Here is a 16868-nt window from a genome sequence, read left to right as displayed (position 1 = left end):
GTATTTGGACGCTGAGTTTTTTTTAGACCCGTATAAGTGATTTCAGATTAATTATAAATCAGGCCATCTGAAACTACAGTATTTCCTTATTATCTTAATATAGTAACACATTGGCCACGTCAAATTTTGTTGGATGAATAAAAATAATAAACAAGTAAGTGACTGAGGAAAAGAATGAATGAAGTAAAAGAAAAAGGATTTTTTTTTTCTGGCTTTACCACAAATGAAATATCCCTTATCAATAAAATTTATATGCAGCAGAAACTCTACTCCAAATCTTTTGACATTTTAGATATTTTTCCCACTTTAACATGAGTCCACTGGACATAAATTAATCTTGGCTTGACCACTCAGAGTTGTATTTTTCTATGATGTACTACAGAAACATTCTTGGAGATCACTGAAACACTTTATATCAGAGGCTATGGTTTGGCAGGCATTGAGTGTGGATGTCTGCTAGGTTTAGTAGGTTATATCTCCTCTTTCTATTAGCAATTACAGCTGCCACTACCAGCGCCCTATGGAGCAGATTGCTTCTGATCTCCAGCTGGCTAAGGAATCAGTATTTAAGCCAGTTAAAATTGTGTCCAGTATAAGAGTACATAGATTCTGAGTGAAGAATCCTGAAGCTCTATTATAAGAAAAGTGCATGAGTTTAAGTTTGCTGATTTGAGGCCATGTGTTTTGCTTCCTCAGTATTTGATTTTTTCTTTGGAGTTCATTTTTGTTTTTGTTTTTTTGAAAGGGGAAGATTTTAGTTATTTATTTTTGACTTTATTCTAGGTCATCTTCTTTGTTTCAGCTAGTTGAGTCTGCTCCCTAAGTGAGCTCTGATTATTCTTTTATCCCAAGGACTAGTCCCAAACCTCTGTGTCTTTTGTGGGAGCATATTTTGGTATTTCAAGAATTATCTGACAAGAAGTTTAGATTACAAGAATTTCTGGACTGGGATTTAAAGACTCTGACTTCTAATACAAAATTACTTAATTCAATTGCTGAAATATGGTATATACTTTAAAAAATATAAATTCACTTCCCTTGAAATGATGCCTTTATCCCCATCCTCAGAATTTACATGATACTGTGGCCTATAACTTGGTGTTTTCTTTTTCTCCTTCTTTGGTTAAAAATAAAATGGCTTAAAATGCACATATGTACACACACACACACACACACACACACAAGTAATTCCTTTATTAAAGTTCCACTAAATTTGAATTCATGGAACAGAGATATATATGACTGAGGTTTATTCCTGAAAGTTTCCTAATTAAGGTAAACAAAATTGCAAAAAGAATACTGAAGATTGAAAAGTTAAATAAATAAATAAATAAATAAATAAATAAATAAAACATGCTTAAAGACAGCATCTTCAAAGTATCCCTGCACACATAATCACTATGCAAAATAGAAATGATTGTCAGCTCTAGTCGTGAAGCTGGCCTTCCCAGAACACTCCCCTGGGTTGAGCTACTACTTGTATTTAAGAGTATTAAAACTTTATTTCTTTGAAAAAATTCCATAAATCAGACATTTTTTCTCCCCAGTTAGTCTCAATAAGCAGGGTTTGACAGAGCAGCCCAGAGAAAGGATTTGAACCAGAGCAATGCCAAGTATGCACCTTATTCATTTTTCCTTTTCATCATACAAAAGGAGAGGGATTCTAATCCTTTGATTTGCCTGATGAATTTTGACAGCATGTACTCCTAGCTGCTCTTATAAAGATGCTGAGTCCCAGGACAGTCTTGCATTGGAGCCATTAGTCATTTCCCCTTCCTACTTCTAAGCACAGCATACTCCACAGATAATTATCCTTATAGAGATAAGGCAGGCTATAGATAAAGAATTTCTTATGTAGTTCAATTGACATAATGGGTATACTGCAAAGGAGATGCATTTTAAAGTATTATTACCAGGAGAATATTTCCCAAATCCCTTAGTCATAAGGGTAGAGACAGCAATTTAGAAAGAGTAGAGCAGAAAGTCTTTATATGTGCATTTCATAAAATGGATTGTACTTCATGAATTTCAATGTGGCAGCATATTCACTTTGCTGTCCTGCCATTACCAAGATGCTTGTTATGAAAAAGAAATATGCATGACTGTTGAGGATGTTGCTTTATTAATGACTGTGTTCTGCACTCTGTAAAATACTTCATTGGGATGTTGTCACCTGCATGAAAAATATGCACAAACTTTCTTACCCAAATTATCTTGCCGAAGACATTCAGGATATGCTAACTCCACAAATTCTCAAATAAAAGCCAGTTTAACAAGCCCCCGTGTCCTTAAATTTAATGTAGGAATAAAATACCAGAACCCTGACATCTGTGGATGATCCTTCTCCAGTGAGTTGCAAGGTATTTGTCTTTATTAACTGCTTCATGCAGTTAGTTTTTAATAAGCAAAAGCTATGTAAAAAGCAAAGTGACTTATATTTTTAGTTTGTGAATTTATGATTGGCACATGCAGTATTGTTAGTAGTAAAAATGCATGGTATTAATAAGGCTAAGGATAATATGCAGGACCTTTATAGAGGGGCCAGGAATTCCTCTTCTGGGGACAGGAGATGGGTGTGTATTCGTGAAAAGGTTACATGTTTCTTCTAACACTAACCACTCCTTTCCCTGAGCTTTTGATTCCACCTCTTCCAGACTCTTTCAGGGTTTTGTTCTTTTTAATATTGTCAGTGTCTTCTTTTTTAATTGGCTTCTCCTTCTCAGTATATAATTCTTCTCAAATCTGCCTCCTTGAAAAACTTTCTCTTGTCCTTGATGCTGGTCAAACTGCCCCACTAGCTTACATTTTTTAAACTGCCACTTATTTCTTAATGCCTTGATGTCTGCTTTTTCCTCCATCCTTCACTGGACTTTACACTGTGCAAAAACACAAATGGCCTTGTAACCCTGAAGCTAGGGGCATCTATGGTGTGTCTTCAATCTCCTGGCCTCCCTAGAGCATCAGCACTGCTGGTGTTTTCCTCCTCGAGATTCTACCTCCTCCTCTGGCCTTGGAGGCACTCTGTGATCATGGTTCTCAGCTCCTTTTCTATCTCTGAATGATCCTTCTGTCCCTTTTCTCTTCGAGTTCCCCTAGTATGGGCACAAGCCTGGATTAAGTCCTCTTTCCTTCCTATGGTCTTTCAGAATCCACCAACTGTCATGCCTTCATCACATCATTTCACTTGCACAGCCATCAAATCTTTCTTCCTGAGCTTCTGCCCAAGAGCCAATCTAGTGTTTCCAGCTGCTTGTTGCATGTTCCTCAAAGACCTCAAATTTAACATGCCTAAAACTGGATTTAGCAGCTTTCCTCCAGAACAGCTTTTGCTTCCAACTTCTTTCTCTCTTTCTCCCGAGGATATCTAGCAGCCTAAATGAGATACATTGTGATCTCATCCCTCTATTTTTCCCCCTTTATCCATCCAATCATCAACTGCCATCATTTTCCACCTTCATGAGGCATTGACCAAGTCCTCTGCTTATCCCCGCTATTACCAACTGTGGCAGTTTGTACTGGGAGAATTTGGTTAAGCTGGAACTTCACCCATTCCCTGTGTGGTTCCAGGTAAGACATGATCAAGAGTGTAGTTACCAAGAAAATAAGGTTCTTAGATATCCAGCTACAGAAAGTGCAGCTGCCTGGCCCCAGCTGCTGTACTCTGAAATCCATCACCACATAAGCACCCAAGTCACACTTGACATGGGTCACTCTCAGCCAATGACTAAGCGTGTTAAGTGTGGCACAGGTACTAAAGTAGGCACATACCTAGGCGATGCAATATTTTGCTGATGGACATCCTCCGATTTGGCTGGAGGACTCCCCAGTGGCCTTGCTGAAGTCTTCTAGAACTATACTGATCCACCAATCTTCCTTTCTTCCCTCTCTTTTTCAGCCAGGACCGGAACTTGCATCATGGTCTGATGGCTCTTTCAGCCTCTTCCTACCCTGGCTCTCTCCATTTTCCTTCACAGATGTTTCCCTTAAAAAGTTTCTTGCAGCTCTGGCTGGTGTGGCTCAGTGGATTGAGAGCTGGCCTGCGAACTGAATGGCTGCTGGTTTGATTCCCGGTCAGGTCACACGCCTGGGTTACAGGCCAGGTCCCCAGTGGGGGGCATGTGAGAAGCAATTGATCGATGTCTCTCGCACATTGCTGTCTCTCTCTCTTTCTCCCTCCCTTCCCCCTCTCTAAAAATGTAAATAAATAAAATATTTTTTTTTAAAAAGTCTCTTGCAAAATGAATCTCACTTTGCTTCTAATTCCCAGAGGACCTAGAGTAACACAAAAAATTTATGCAAGTTTTGGAAGGTGGAGTGAATTAGCAGCCATTACTCCCTGAAGGTCTTCGTGATTAGAAGTGGTGACAGACAGATGCAGCGATACGGGTGGCTTTTTCCTTGTCTCCGCTGCCTTTGCTCTCCCGTACCTGATGGTTCACTCTCCTTCACAGCTGTTGGCCTTGATGACTAACAGTAGCCCAGGCCTACTACCAGATGCCTGGCTGCAGCCCAACAGAAACAGTGGCTACACAGAGGTGACAACTTTTCATAAACTTTTCTACCACCTTTCCTTTGTGATCCCACCCTGGAAGATGCACATACCTATGCTCCAGGCTCCCCTAAATCTCCAACCTTCCTGCCCATGCCAGTGCTTCAGAAGGACTAATTAGTGACTTTTCTCTGACCTTCCAACTCCCCCTTTCAGACCCTTACTTCCATAGCTTCTCTCACAATAGTTAAGGTCTATTCCCACAATAAATCCATATTCCATGATACTCATTTTGTGTCTGCTGCTCTGATTAAACCCTGTTTCATCAGCACCTTTATCATCAACACTAAAACTACTGCAGGAATGGCCTAATGCTCTCTCTCCCAGCAACGCATCTTGACCATTCTGCTAGACTCATCTTTATCATTGTACTGAAAAGATAAAGAGCAGCTCTCCATTGTCTACAAAATAAAATCTGGAGCATCATCAGGATCCTGCACAAGCTAACTTTTGGGGTTCTTCATTCCTTCTACATGAATCTTTCTCTTCTGCCAAATTGATCTACACCCCCTTGATATTCCTGTTCTTACCTACTCTGCCTATTCATTGACACTTTGTCCCATCTCTCTGTTTCCTTGATCCATTTATTCAAATCTAATACATGCTTGAGAAGCCAGTTCAAACACCACATCCTTTGCAAAGACTTCTCTATCTCAGCTGGAAATGATTGTTACTTTTACAGTGCAACTTCCTAATTAGGGTCTTCTCTTGACATTTCTTTTCTGTCACATGTTCCAGAATGCCGGATTCTGAAAATTCTTTCTTCATTTGAGACAAGATAAAACTATAATATAGAATTTCATTTTTCATAGACCTTAGTCACCAGTAAAAAAAAACAACAACAAAAAAAAAAAAAAAACCTCATATACTATTGAAATGTACTTTCAAACCAAATGAAATGTATTATTTATATGAAGTTATATAACTTCCTATCTTATAAAATGAATTGGACTTCCCTTCCCCATGTTTAGTGCTGAAAATTCAGCTTAGCATAGCCAGTGGGGTCAACAGGGCCACTGTGGTCAGGCCAGTGGGGCTGTAGGGATAGAGATATGTTCTGCCTGATCAGGTGGTTGCTTACATGTGAAGAGGGATGGAGAAAATAGGGATAGAGAAAATAAGTAAATATATTGATGATTATGGGAGAGGGGAAGACTAGAATAAACCCATGGTGACAGGTTGGAATTTGAAGTATCAATGTGAAATTATATATTTATAAATATAGAAATAGATGAGTATGTGTGTGGCTGATTGTTTTCTCCAATGAAGCAAACATTGAAATGAAGTTTGGCGTGTAGGATATATATTAGGGATCAAAACATGGAAGGAAATAGATTGGGCAGAAGATGCTAAACTGCAATGCAAGCCCCAGAAAGCCAGAAAGGCTTGGTCAGCTCCGCTCTGGAGTATATGTGGCCTGTCAGAGCTGTTCCTCACTGTGACAAAAATAGTCAGTCTATACATTTTCCTCAATCAGTCATTAACTGCAGCCTGGACACCCCAGGAAAGATGTGGTATTGGGCAAGGAAGTTCTCTGCAACAAGCTCTTCCTTGAAGAGGGATCTGAGTGGTGCATTTTCACATTCCACCTCAATGCATATGTGTATGTGAGTAGCATGTACATACATGTTTTCTAACTCTGAGAAGGCTAAGAAGCAATGAAACCCCAGCAGACTGAGCATATTGGCTGCTAAAAACCATTCTCTGCTCAAAGGAATCAAGTCTCCTCAGAAAATCACTAATTCCAGGACCGATTCAGGAAAAATAAAAGATTCACCTGAAATATACTGTGCCATAAAGTGAGAAATTGATCCAAGAATGATGAGGATCTGTCAAAAGAACATAGGTACCATCTTGAGTGGCTCAACCTGGCCAAATCTGCGATGTTTCAGGGTCAATAATTAATGATAATACCAAATTATAACCCAATGAATAAAATAGGGATCCATGAGTCCATACTAATATAAGTAAAGAAATTGGGGGAAAGAGAAGGATCTACCTTAAAAGAATGACAATTAAAAATTGTGAAGGCTTGATGGAACTAAATAATTATTTGGCAATCATAATAGGAATAATTGATTCAGGCAAGAATCACCAATGGATGCTAAAACTAGCAAGTAAAAGTTTAAGGAGGAACTAGATATTTAAGAAGTCTCAAAGTATCTCCACATAAAATGCTTATTAATTATTTATTAAGATATAAAATGCTTACAATCTATCTTTATAGTGGAGACACTGTCTTAAAGCATGATAAAAAAGTCACATCTCTTTAATTTTTTTAAGTATATTTTATTGATTATGTTGTTACATTAGTCCCAATTTTTTCCCCCTTTGCTCCCCTCTGCTCAGTACCCCCCTTCCCTTTAGCAATCCCTCCCCCCCTTAGTTCATGTCCATGGGTCGTGCATATAAGTTCTTTGGCTTCAACATCTCTTTTATTATCTCTAGTAATGGGACAAATAAACATCATGTGCCCCCCGACATGATACACTGAGAAGACAGCATCACTTCTGTGGCATTCCTGACATGTAAGTATCAAACAAACCAAAAATTAAAGACATTCTACAAAGGAAATGGCCCAGATTCTATTTTGAAAATCATACTGTGGTCACAAAATACAGGAAAAGACAGAGGTAGTCACTGACAGCTGGTATTGGCTCACTCATTCTAAAAAATCAATTGCATGCATTTCTTTCTAACTCTGCAGTTCAGTGATAGTGATATCAAGTTGGTACCATGAAGCTGTCCAGAATGGGAATATTTACACCACAAAAATTGGCAACCACTACAAATCAGGGCTTTTTTATTTTTCTCTCAGTGAGCCAGTTTATCAGCACACCACTGGCACTGCTCCCAATTGAAGAAGACTAAAGAGATATGACAGCTAAATGCAGCGTGTGATCCTGGATTTGATCTTGGAACTATAAAAAATATTATTATAGCTATCAGAGAAATTTGAATGGGCTTTGAGGACTAGATGGTAGTATTGTATCAGTGTTCATTTTCTGATTTTGATGGCCACAATGTGGCTATATAGGACAATGTTTTTCATTTTAGGAAATATACATTGAATTATTAGGGATTAATGAGCCATCATATCAGCAACTTAAAGGTTTCAAAAAACTTGTCTGTACAAATATATATTGAAAAGAAGAAAATGGCAAGGCAATTGTGGTAAAATGTTAATACCATATTAGGGAATTAGGGATTAGGGAATGGATTGCTGTAAATTTGAAATCATTTTGAATAAAATGTATTAAGGAATTGTATTTTAATCAAATGCTTTTAAGTAGGTCTGTAGCTCTACTCCTTTTCTGCTGGGTCTGCTGGGAGTTCAGCACCTTTCACAGTCAACAGAGAATTGCTAAAGGAGGAATATATAGTAGTCCCCCCCCATCCCCAACGCAGATAGGTTCCTAGGTGCCCGATGGATGCCCAAAAGCTTGGATAATACTGAGCCCGATATGTACAATATTTTTTCCTATACCTTTTCACTTACAGGAAGCACTTACAGCTTCTCTTTGGCATATCCAAATTCCCACACCCCTGCTCTTGTGCTTTGCGGCCATTCATTGTTAGGTAAAATACGGATGACTTGAACACAGCAGTGTGATACAACAACAGTCTGTCTGATAACCAAGATAGTGGCTACTATGTGATTAAGGGTGAGAATGTATACGATACAGTGTGGAGAGACTGGAAAAATGGGCAAGATACATCAGATTTCATCACACTACTCAGAATAGCACACAATTTAAAACCGTAAGTAGTTCAATTCTGGAATTTTTCATGTAATATTTTGGATAGTGGAAAACAAACTGCAGATGGGGAAACCGCAGATAAGGGACCACTATAGCAAGTCCCCACTTGTGATACCGTGTGACTAAATGCGACTTCTACTGAGCTGCTTCCCCTCTCCTCCAGGGTCTGTGGGGGAAGTGAGAACTTCTTTTTCATGTCTCTCCGCAGAAACTCAGATTCATGGATACTGTGAGAATGTTACTTGACTGCTACTACAAACAATAAGGATGGAAACATGGTTAAAAGCAGAGCTTTTTGAAGGAAAAAGCCTTTTTTGCTTATAACAAAAGCTGTTTGTTATAAGCAAAATAAGTATTAAGATATTGATAGTGTGATGTTCTGAACCCTCAATATTAAATAGTTTTAAATATTGTTTCTTAAAGTGCTAATAAGTTGTTAATTTTTAAAAATTAAGCACTGAATCACTAATAAATTAATCTTAAGTAATTCAATTTAAAAATAATGAATAGAAGTCACATGGAGAGCACTGAGTTTTATTTCAAAATTACCTCATCCTGCCCTGGCCGGGTGGCTCAGTTATTTGGAACATTGTCTCATACACCAAAATGTTGCTTCGGGGTGCATCCGGGAGGCAGCAGATGGTGGATATTTTTCTCTCATATCAATGATTCTCTCTCTCTCTCTCTCTCTCTCCCCCACCCTCCCTCCTCCTTTCTCTGAGATTAATAAACATATCCTCAAGCGAGGATTTTTTTTAATTAAAAATTAACTTTAAAAAATTACTCCTTTCTTCCTTCCTTCCTTCCTTCCTTCCTTCTTTCCTTCCTTCCTTCCTTCCTTTCCTTTAGTGGCTAATAAACACTGTGTATGTATAATCTTCCCCAGCAGACTAAATGCTCCTTGAGGTAGGGGTTATGGTTTACACTTTTGTCCGCCATGAGTGATACGGCTGTAGAGACAACAGAGTTTAATGTTAACGCTGAAGAAAACAGTGAGTACCTGTGGACAGTACTCTGAATTGTCATCATAGTTGATCTGAGAGTCAGGATGGAACCAAGTCCTAACAGAGAGCCCACGTTGCTCCAGTGGGAATAGAGGTCTTGTCCACATCTCCCACTGTCACAAAGCAGTTCACAATAGAAGGTAGGCATGTGAGGGCCTGGCTGTGAACCCATTTGGCAACATTTTTACTTTGGGCTGCTCAGACTTGTTGAACTCTCAACCTGACATTTTAAAGGGTCCTGTTTTGTTTCTCTTCAGGGAAGATTAATAATGCCAATCTCTAGTCTCTATGCTTGTTTATCTGTTTTCAGGTAAATTTCATCTCTTCCTTAAATTCTAAGAAAAACAAGGGAGGAAGTTCAAGGCTGGTTACATGGATTGTTGACAGGGTCTGCTGCCCTGTAAGGCAATTGTGAGAAAAAGGCAAGTCATCTCAGGGAACCTGGGTTTGACCCTCAAGGGTAGTGTATCCAGTAAAAACAAATAAGGCCCACACTAACAAATTGTGTGAACTATTTTAAACTCATAAATACATATATTAAATCAACTTCATTTTTTTCAATCTTTTAAACAAGCTCTTTTCTGCATTTGGGTAACTCTCTAGTGACATTGCAACTCAAATGGCTTTGCAAATAAATATGAGCCTTTACATAAATGTTACTTAGAGAGCAGGAAGAAACATTCTGTGCTTCACCTTTTCCCTCTCTTAGCCATTTCCTCCTCCACCACCAAAATATTGTGCTCAAACTGACCAAAAATTAAAATTTTTAATTAAGATATATTTTATATACAGTAAAATTAATAATTAAAAATTTAATTATTTTAATTACATTAAATAGATACAATAGCCAAAAGGATACATTCAGGCAAATTGGAATTTATCTTCTAAAGTACCATCCTTCTGTAGTCATAAAACTTCTTCTTTTCCCTAAAAAGTTATACACATTAACTGGTAATGTTTTGCAAATACAGTATACACTGTATTTGTTGCTTTATATAAACAAAAAGCAAAAACTATGTAGTATAACCCTGTCCGAGCACCCTAGGGATTTAATTTCAAATGTTTATTCAGGTGTTTTAGATATATTCTAAATGTGTCTAACTTTTTAAAAGTTTCTATAGTAAAATTAATCCTTCTCTGTCACCTTTTTGTAACTGGTTATATTTAGTAACCACTTAAAATAACTTTTAATTACATACCGTCAATCAAAATGTTGGCACTGTGGGCTGAGTTTTAGCCCCAAGGAAGACACCAATATTTAATTACTATTTCTCTGTTTCTAATTCCATTTCCAAAGTATAACCTCCTTTGGAGTGACAAGACATAAAAAAAAAAAATTCTTACATTTCACATTTTGCACTTACAGTCAAAATTGCATGGGACACAAAGGCAATCAGACTATATTGTTTCAATCCTAAACATAACAGTAGTGGGAGATGGGGCTCCTAATAGAGAGAATTAATAATGGGCTTTTTTGATATTCATAAAAGGGGGAGATAATCTTGCTGCAGAGTGACATCCCTTTCAGGAAGCCCAGCTTCTGGCTGTGAACCCATTCCCATGTGATTTCTTTCAAACAAGCCAAAAAGCAGCTTTAATCTTTAAACATGAAGCATCGTGCTTACAGTATCAAAGGTAGACAAGTTCTCCTACTGAGGTTCAAAAGCAGAGAATAATAAGAACCTGGTTGTTAATGTCAGGCTGATGTCAGCTCTGAAATCACTTTCCATTTGATTGAGCCATTTTGTCCTCAGAGCCACTTTGTTCTGCTCAGCTGCATTTCCTCCATCGCCTGATAGTGAGCAGCACACCCAGTGCTTACAGCAGGTGGGGATGGGGCGGGGGTGGGGCTTTCAGAAGGCAGAGCCCCTGTGCAATAGACATGTTATTTTGTATCCAACCTCCCAGAGCCCAGGGATGGCTGAGAAATTTCTCTCCATGGAGCACACTTTTCCAGTTGTCCCATAGGCGCTGACCTTATGGGGATGGGGGATATGTCCGCTCCTCCTAGGCAAGGCTCCCAGCATACCAGACTTTTCTTTTCTTTTTGCCTGGAAGGCCCAGCAAGATGACAGGTCTCAAATTTTTTCATAATTCAGTAGTACAAGTTGAGGAAACATACTGTAAAAACTCCCCTCCCAAAAAGAGAGTTAAGTGAGGCTTCCGGTCAAGATGGTGGTATAGGTAAGTGCAGTGCTCAAATCCTCCCACGACCATATCAAAATTACAGCTAAACTACAGAGCAATCATCATTCAGAATTGCCTGAAATACAGCTGAACAGAAGCCTTAATACTAAGGGTGTAAAGAAGAAGCAACATTGAGACTGGAAGGGGACAGAGATACAGAGTGCACTGGTCCCATACCCAGACCTGGCAGTTATAAATCAGGACAGCCCTGGCCAGGTGGCTCAGTTAGTTGGAGCATTGTCCCATACACCAAAAGGTTGTATGTTCTATTCCTGTTTGGGGCATGTGAAAGAGGCAACCAATCAAGATTTCTCTCTAACATCAATGCCTCTCTCTTGCCCTCCCTCCCTCCCTCCCTCCCTTCCTCTGTCTCTAAGATCAATAAGCATGTCCTCAGGTGAGGATTTTAAAAAATTGGGAGAGATATCTCAGTTGTGGAGGTACACCCTGAGCGTGAGGGGGTCTAGCTCCATGCCAGGACCCCCAGCCCAGAGTCCAATGCCGAGAAGTCCTCATAACTTCTGGCTGTTAACAACCAGAAGGAACTGTGGCTGAGATGGAGGGCTTCTGGAGTCTCAGGTGTTCCTCTTAAAGGGTCCGCACATGGACTTACTTGGACTCACTCAATCTGAACTCCAACACTGGGGCAGCAACTTGGAAGGCACCAGGGACATGCATGGAGGAACTGAATTGTCTGGCATCAGGGAGAGAGCTGGAGGGGCATCTTTCTCCCAGACAGAAGTGTTGGCAGAGGCCATTATTTTTTTTCTGAGCCCTTCCCCACCCAGAGCTGGCAGGAGGGCATCATATCTAGTGTCAATCAACCTATTTGCCCCACCTTAGTGATTCCCTGAGACCCCCAACCCACTAACTTTCCTGTCCACACAAGCCATTTCTATGGCTTTTCCATACAAACAGCCCATCTTGGCTCATGCTTCAGAATGTGTATCCTAAAATCTGGCAAACAAACAGCACCTGGCCTCAGCATGTTCCATACCTCTCACGCTAAGTGGCCCCAGGCCTGGCACTGGCAGCAGCCACCTTGCTTTGCAGCTTGGCCTCTCCTGGACACCTCTAAGCTCAGCACAAGTAGTAGCCATCTGCAGATCACTTTGTAGCTCATTCTGGGTGGTCCCAGGCAGAACACAGGTTGTGACTGACCTTGCCCTACACCTTCAGAGAAGCCCCAGAGCCAGTGCACCCAGTGGACAGCTTCAGACTACAATAAAGAACCCCCTGACCACCTCCAGAAGTAACACACACAAAGGGTGGACACAGTGGGCACCAGAACCCTGCTGAAGTAGGTCCCACTCTATGAGGTGGGACCCTGCACAGCAGATCCTCCAAAGTGCTTGCAGCCAATTATTGCAGCCTATCAACCCAGGGATAAATCCCTTCCATTGATGTACCAACAGCAATCAAGGCTCAACTACAAGAGGAGGGTGTACACAGACTACACAAGGGCACCCCTGGAGTGGCCAGCTAGGTTGAATGGGGAGTCTGTGTCATTGGACCCTGCAGGACACCTACTAAATAGGGCCACTCTACCAAGCCTGGGGGATATAGCAGCTCTAATACATAGAAACAAACACAAGGAGGCTGCCAAAATGAGAGACAAAGAAACATGGCCCATATGAAAGGACAGAACAATACTCCAGAAAAAGAACTAAAATAATAATAATGATAATAATAGAGAAAATCTATCTACTAGAAGCAGAGTTCAAAATACTGGTAATAAAGATGCTCAGTGAAATTAGAGGAAAACTAGATTAACTCAGTAAGAACTTCAGAAAAGAGATGGGAACCCTAAAAACTGAACTAGAAAACATAGAAAAGTACCAGTTAGAAACGAAGAATACATTCACTGAAATGAAAAATACACTACAGGAAATAAACCATGGAGTAGATGAAGCAGAGGATCAAATCAAAGATTTGGAAGATAAGAAAGCAAAAATCATCCAGTCAGAACAGCTAGAAGAAAAAGAATAAAAAAAAAAGAAATGAAGATAGTGTAAGGAGCCTCTGGGACAACTTCAAGCATATAAACGTTTGTATCATGGGGGTGCCAGAAGGAGAAGAGAGCGAGCAAGGAATTGAAAATCCACTTGAAAAAATAATGACTGAGAAGTTCCCTAATCTGGTGAGAGAAATAGACATACAAGTCCAGAAAGCACAGAGAGTCCCAAACAGGATGAATCCAAAGAGGCTCACAGTACAACACATCATAATTAAAGTGCCAAAGGTTAAAGACAAAGACTCTTAAAAGCAGCAAGAGAAAAGCAGTTAATTACCTTCAAGGGAGCTTCCATAAGACTCTCAGCTGAATTCTTGACAGAAACTTTGCAGGCTAGAAGGGATTGGCAAGAAAATTTCAAAGTGATGAAAAGCAGGGACCTACAACCAAGATTACTCTACCTAGTAAAGCTATCATTTAGAATTGAAGGACAGATAAAGAGACTCCCAGACAACAAAAAGCTAAAGGAGTTTGTCACCACCAAACCAGTATTAAATGAAATATTAAAGGATTTTCTTTAAGAAAAAGAAAAAAATATGAACAATAAAATGGCGACAAATACATACCTATCAACAATTGATTCCAAAAAACAAAATAAATGAACAAGAACAGAAACAGACTCATAGATCCAGCGAACATTTTGATGGTTGCGAGATGGGATGGAGGTCTGGAGATTAATAAGTACAAATTAGTAGTTGCAGAATAGTCATGGGGATGTAAAATACAGCATAGAGAATTTAGTCAGTGATATAGTAATAACTATGCAGGTGTCAGATGGATATAAGAGTAATTGGGATTATCACTTACTTTGATAGCCAGTCTCTGAAGATTAACCTCATTGTACCCCCACGCCCTTGCTTTTGAGCTGGTCTGTGACTTGTTTATAACCAATAGAATGTATTGGATGTGACAAATCTAGAACTTCTGAGGCTAAGTCAGAGGAAGCTTTGTATCTGTCTTGGTTTCTTGGAATACTAGCTTCTAGAATGATCACTGACAGCACTCAGAACCCAGCGTCCATGCTGTGATGCCAAAGTAACACAGAGGCCTCCTGTAGGTACTTTGGTCAATAATCGCAGATGAGCTTCAAGTACTGGCCATGTGAGTGAGCCATCTTCTACCTCCAGCCCAGACAAAAAATGTGAACCAACTACCTCCACCCCATTAAAACTCAGTAATATAGATGTAATAATAAATAATTTTAAGCCACTAAGTTTTAGAATAGCTTATAATCAAGAATGACTAGAAATCCCCTTTGTCTTGTTTAATTTCAAATCCCCTGCTCTAATTTTTCTTTTACCCCTGAGAATTCATTATTCTTTAACAAACTATGTGACTTAGTAATTTATTATGTTTAGTATTTGTTTTTTGTCTAGCTGTCCCTAACAAATTAAAAACTCTAAGAAGGTGGCAAAAAAAAGAGGTAAATGAAACAGAAAATAACTCTCAGGATGAAGTTCCATTAATTAAAGGCAAAAAGTGAGATAAAAGAAAGCCAAATTAAATACATGTCTCCACCGACCATTAGAATATAACATTTTCACACACACACACACACACACACACACACACACACACACACCAGCAGACGGAAAGGATTGTACAGGCTGCAATGTGGGGTTTATTCCAAATTTGGGGAACCCCAAAACTATCATCAGTCTTAAACTCAGCAATTGACATTATTGGGCTCAAACAATCGGTCTTGGCTGCCTTTTGGAGCCCACTTATGAGCCATTGTATTCTCATGACTTCCTAACTTGAGGCGCACCCTGGCACTGCTGTCTCCTTATATCACTTAAGCTCATTGTTTGTCTTATTTTTCTAGGGCTGCTATGCCAAATTACCACAAACTGGTGGCTTAAAACAGCAGTAATTTATTCTCTTATGGTTCTGGAGGCTAGAAGTCCCAAATCAAGACATTGGCAGGGCCATGCCCCCTCCAGGGCTCTCAGGGAGGATCCATTTCTTGCCTCTCCAGCTTCTGACAGCTGCTGCCATCCTTAGCTTGTGGCTGCATCTTTGTCATCTCTGGCTATGTGGCCATTTTGTCTTCTCTTCTTATCTGTGTCAAATCTCTCCCTTCCCCCCTTTTTATAAGGATGCAAGTAATTGCATTTATTCCTCCCAACCCAGATAATCCAAGATAATCTTATTATATCAAGATTTTAATTTAATCCCATCTGCAAAGTTCTTTTTTTTTTTTTTTTTTTTTTTCCACATAAGGTAAAAAATAAGGATATGTTGGTGGTGGAGGGGGTTGGTATTCAGCCTATCACATTGTTACTGTTACTGTTAGTGATTGCTAAAACATAACTTTTCCATCACTTGAAAGAGGGGGTTGGCTAAGTGAAAAGGACTGAGTAGTTCATCCCAGCTTGAGACACCTTATACAGCAACCTAGTTTCCTAGGTTCCTCCCTGATTTAAAATACCAAATAAAAGAGAACACTGTTTTCAGTCAAGTTGAGAGTCTCCAGATAATAGAAATAAATTATACAAAGTTTTTCAAGCTACCTTAAAATCCTCCTTAGGTGGATTAATAAAGAGCCATTTAAATAAGACCTGTGTTTGATTCAAACAAACATACCATGTAAACTAAAAACGTCTCAGGTTGCCCTAACCAGTGTGACTCAGTTGGTTGGGCATCATACCACAAAGACAAAGGTTGCTGGTTCAATTCACAGTCAGGGGATATGCCTGGCTGTGGGTTCAGTCCCAAGTCAAGGCGCTTAATGAGAGGCAACTGATCAGTATTTCTTCTTCAAACATCGATGTTTTTCTCCCTCTCTTTCTCCCTCCCTTCCCCTCTCTCTAAAAATAAACAAATACAATCTCAAAAAAAAAGTCTCTAGCAGTGTCTATATCTCAAGGTTCTAGAGAAACTGTACCATATCATTTTATCATCTTTTGGGTCACCCATTGTCATGAGCAAATAGTTAATTGTATAGGGCTTCAACAATTTTTCAAGGTTAGAGGCATTTGAATGTTTAGATTTGGCCCATAAGTCTTGAGTGGTTTCTAGCATGACCTTACCCTAAAACTCATTCTGACCTAAATCACCCAGCTTGCTGGCCTGTGGCAACTAAACATACTGGATAATTATGCAGTATTGGACTTTGCTGCAGTTGGGTACACAGATTCAGCTTATCTAATCAGGAGCAGCAATGTAGCAATACAACTTAGAAAAGAAAAAACACCAGAGCTCAGCTCCAGCACTGGACTTAATGAACAATGCTTAAGTAATGAGAAAAGCAATATGTGAAATATAAAAGTAAGGGACCAAGAGATCTTGCTAGTAAGCTTGCAAGACATTGAAAGCTTTCCTTACAAACTTCAGAGCCTGCTTGTTGGGCT

General features: G+C 39.5%; 1 long non-coding RNA gene across 2 annotated transcripts in view; it reads left to right on the top strand.

Moving 5' to 3' along the window:
• LOC150018802 (uncharacterized) overlaps positions 1-16868 on the top strand; it is a 59252-nt gene that overhangs the window by 14986 nt on the left and 27398 nt on the right. Inside the window, exon 2 of one of the 2 annotated variants that reach the window (XR_016509225.1) lies at positions 6998-7077. The exons of the other annotated variant lie outside the window; for it this stretch is intronic. This is a non-coding gene — a long non-coding RNA (uncharacterized LOC150018802). The remainder of the gene's footprint in view (positions 1-6997; positions 7078-16868) is intronic. 2 annotated transcript variants of the gene reach the window in all.

This window comes from Furipterus horrens, unplaced genomic scaffold (genome assembly GCF_987537825.1).
Source record: "Furipterus horrens unplaced genomic scaffold, mFurHor1.1.pri manual_scaffold_2, whole genome shotgun sequence".
In the NCBI taxonomy this organism is placed as follows: Eukaryota; Metazoa; Chordata; class Mammalia; order Chiroptera; family Furipteridae; genus Furipterus; species Furipterus horrens.
The sequence above is the reverse complement of the archived record's forward strand: the minus strand, read 5'-3'. Positions and strand labels throughout refer to the sequence as shown.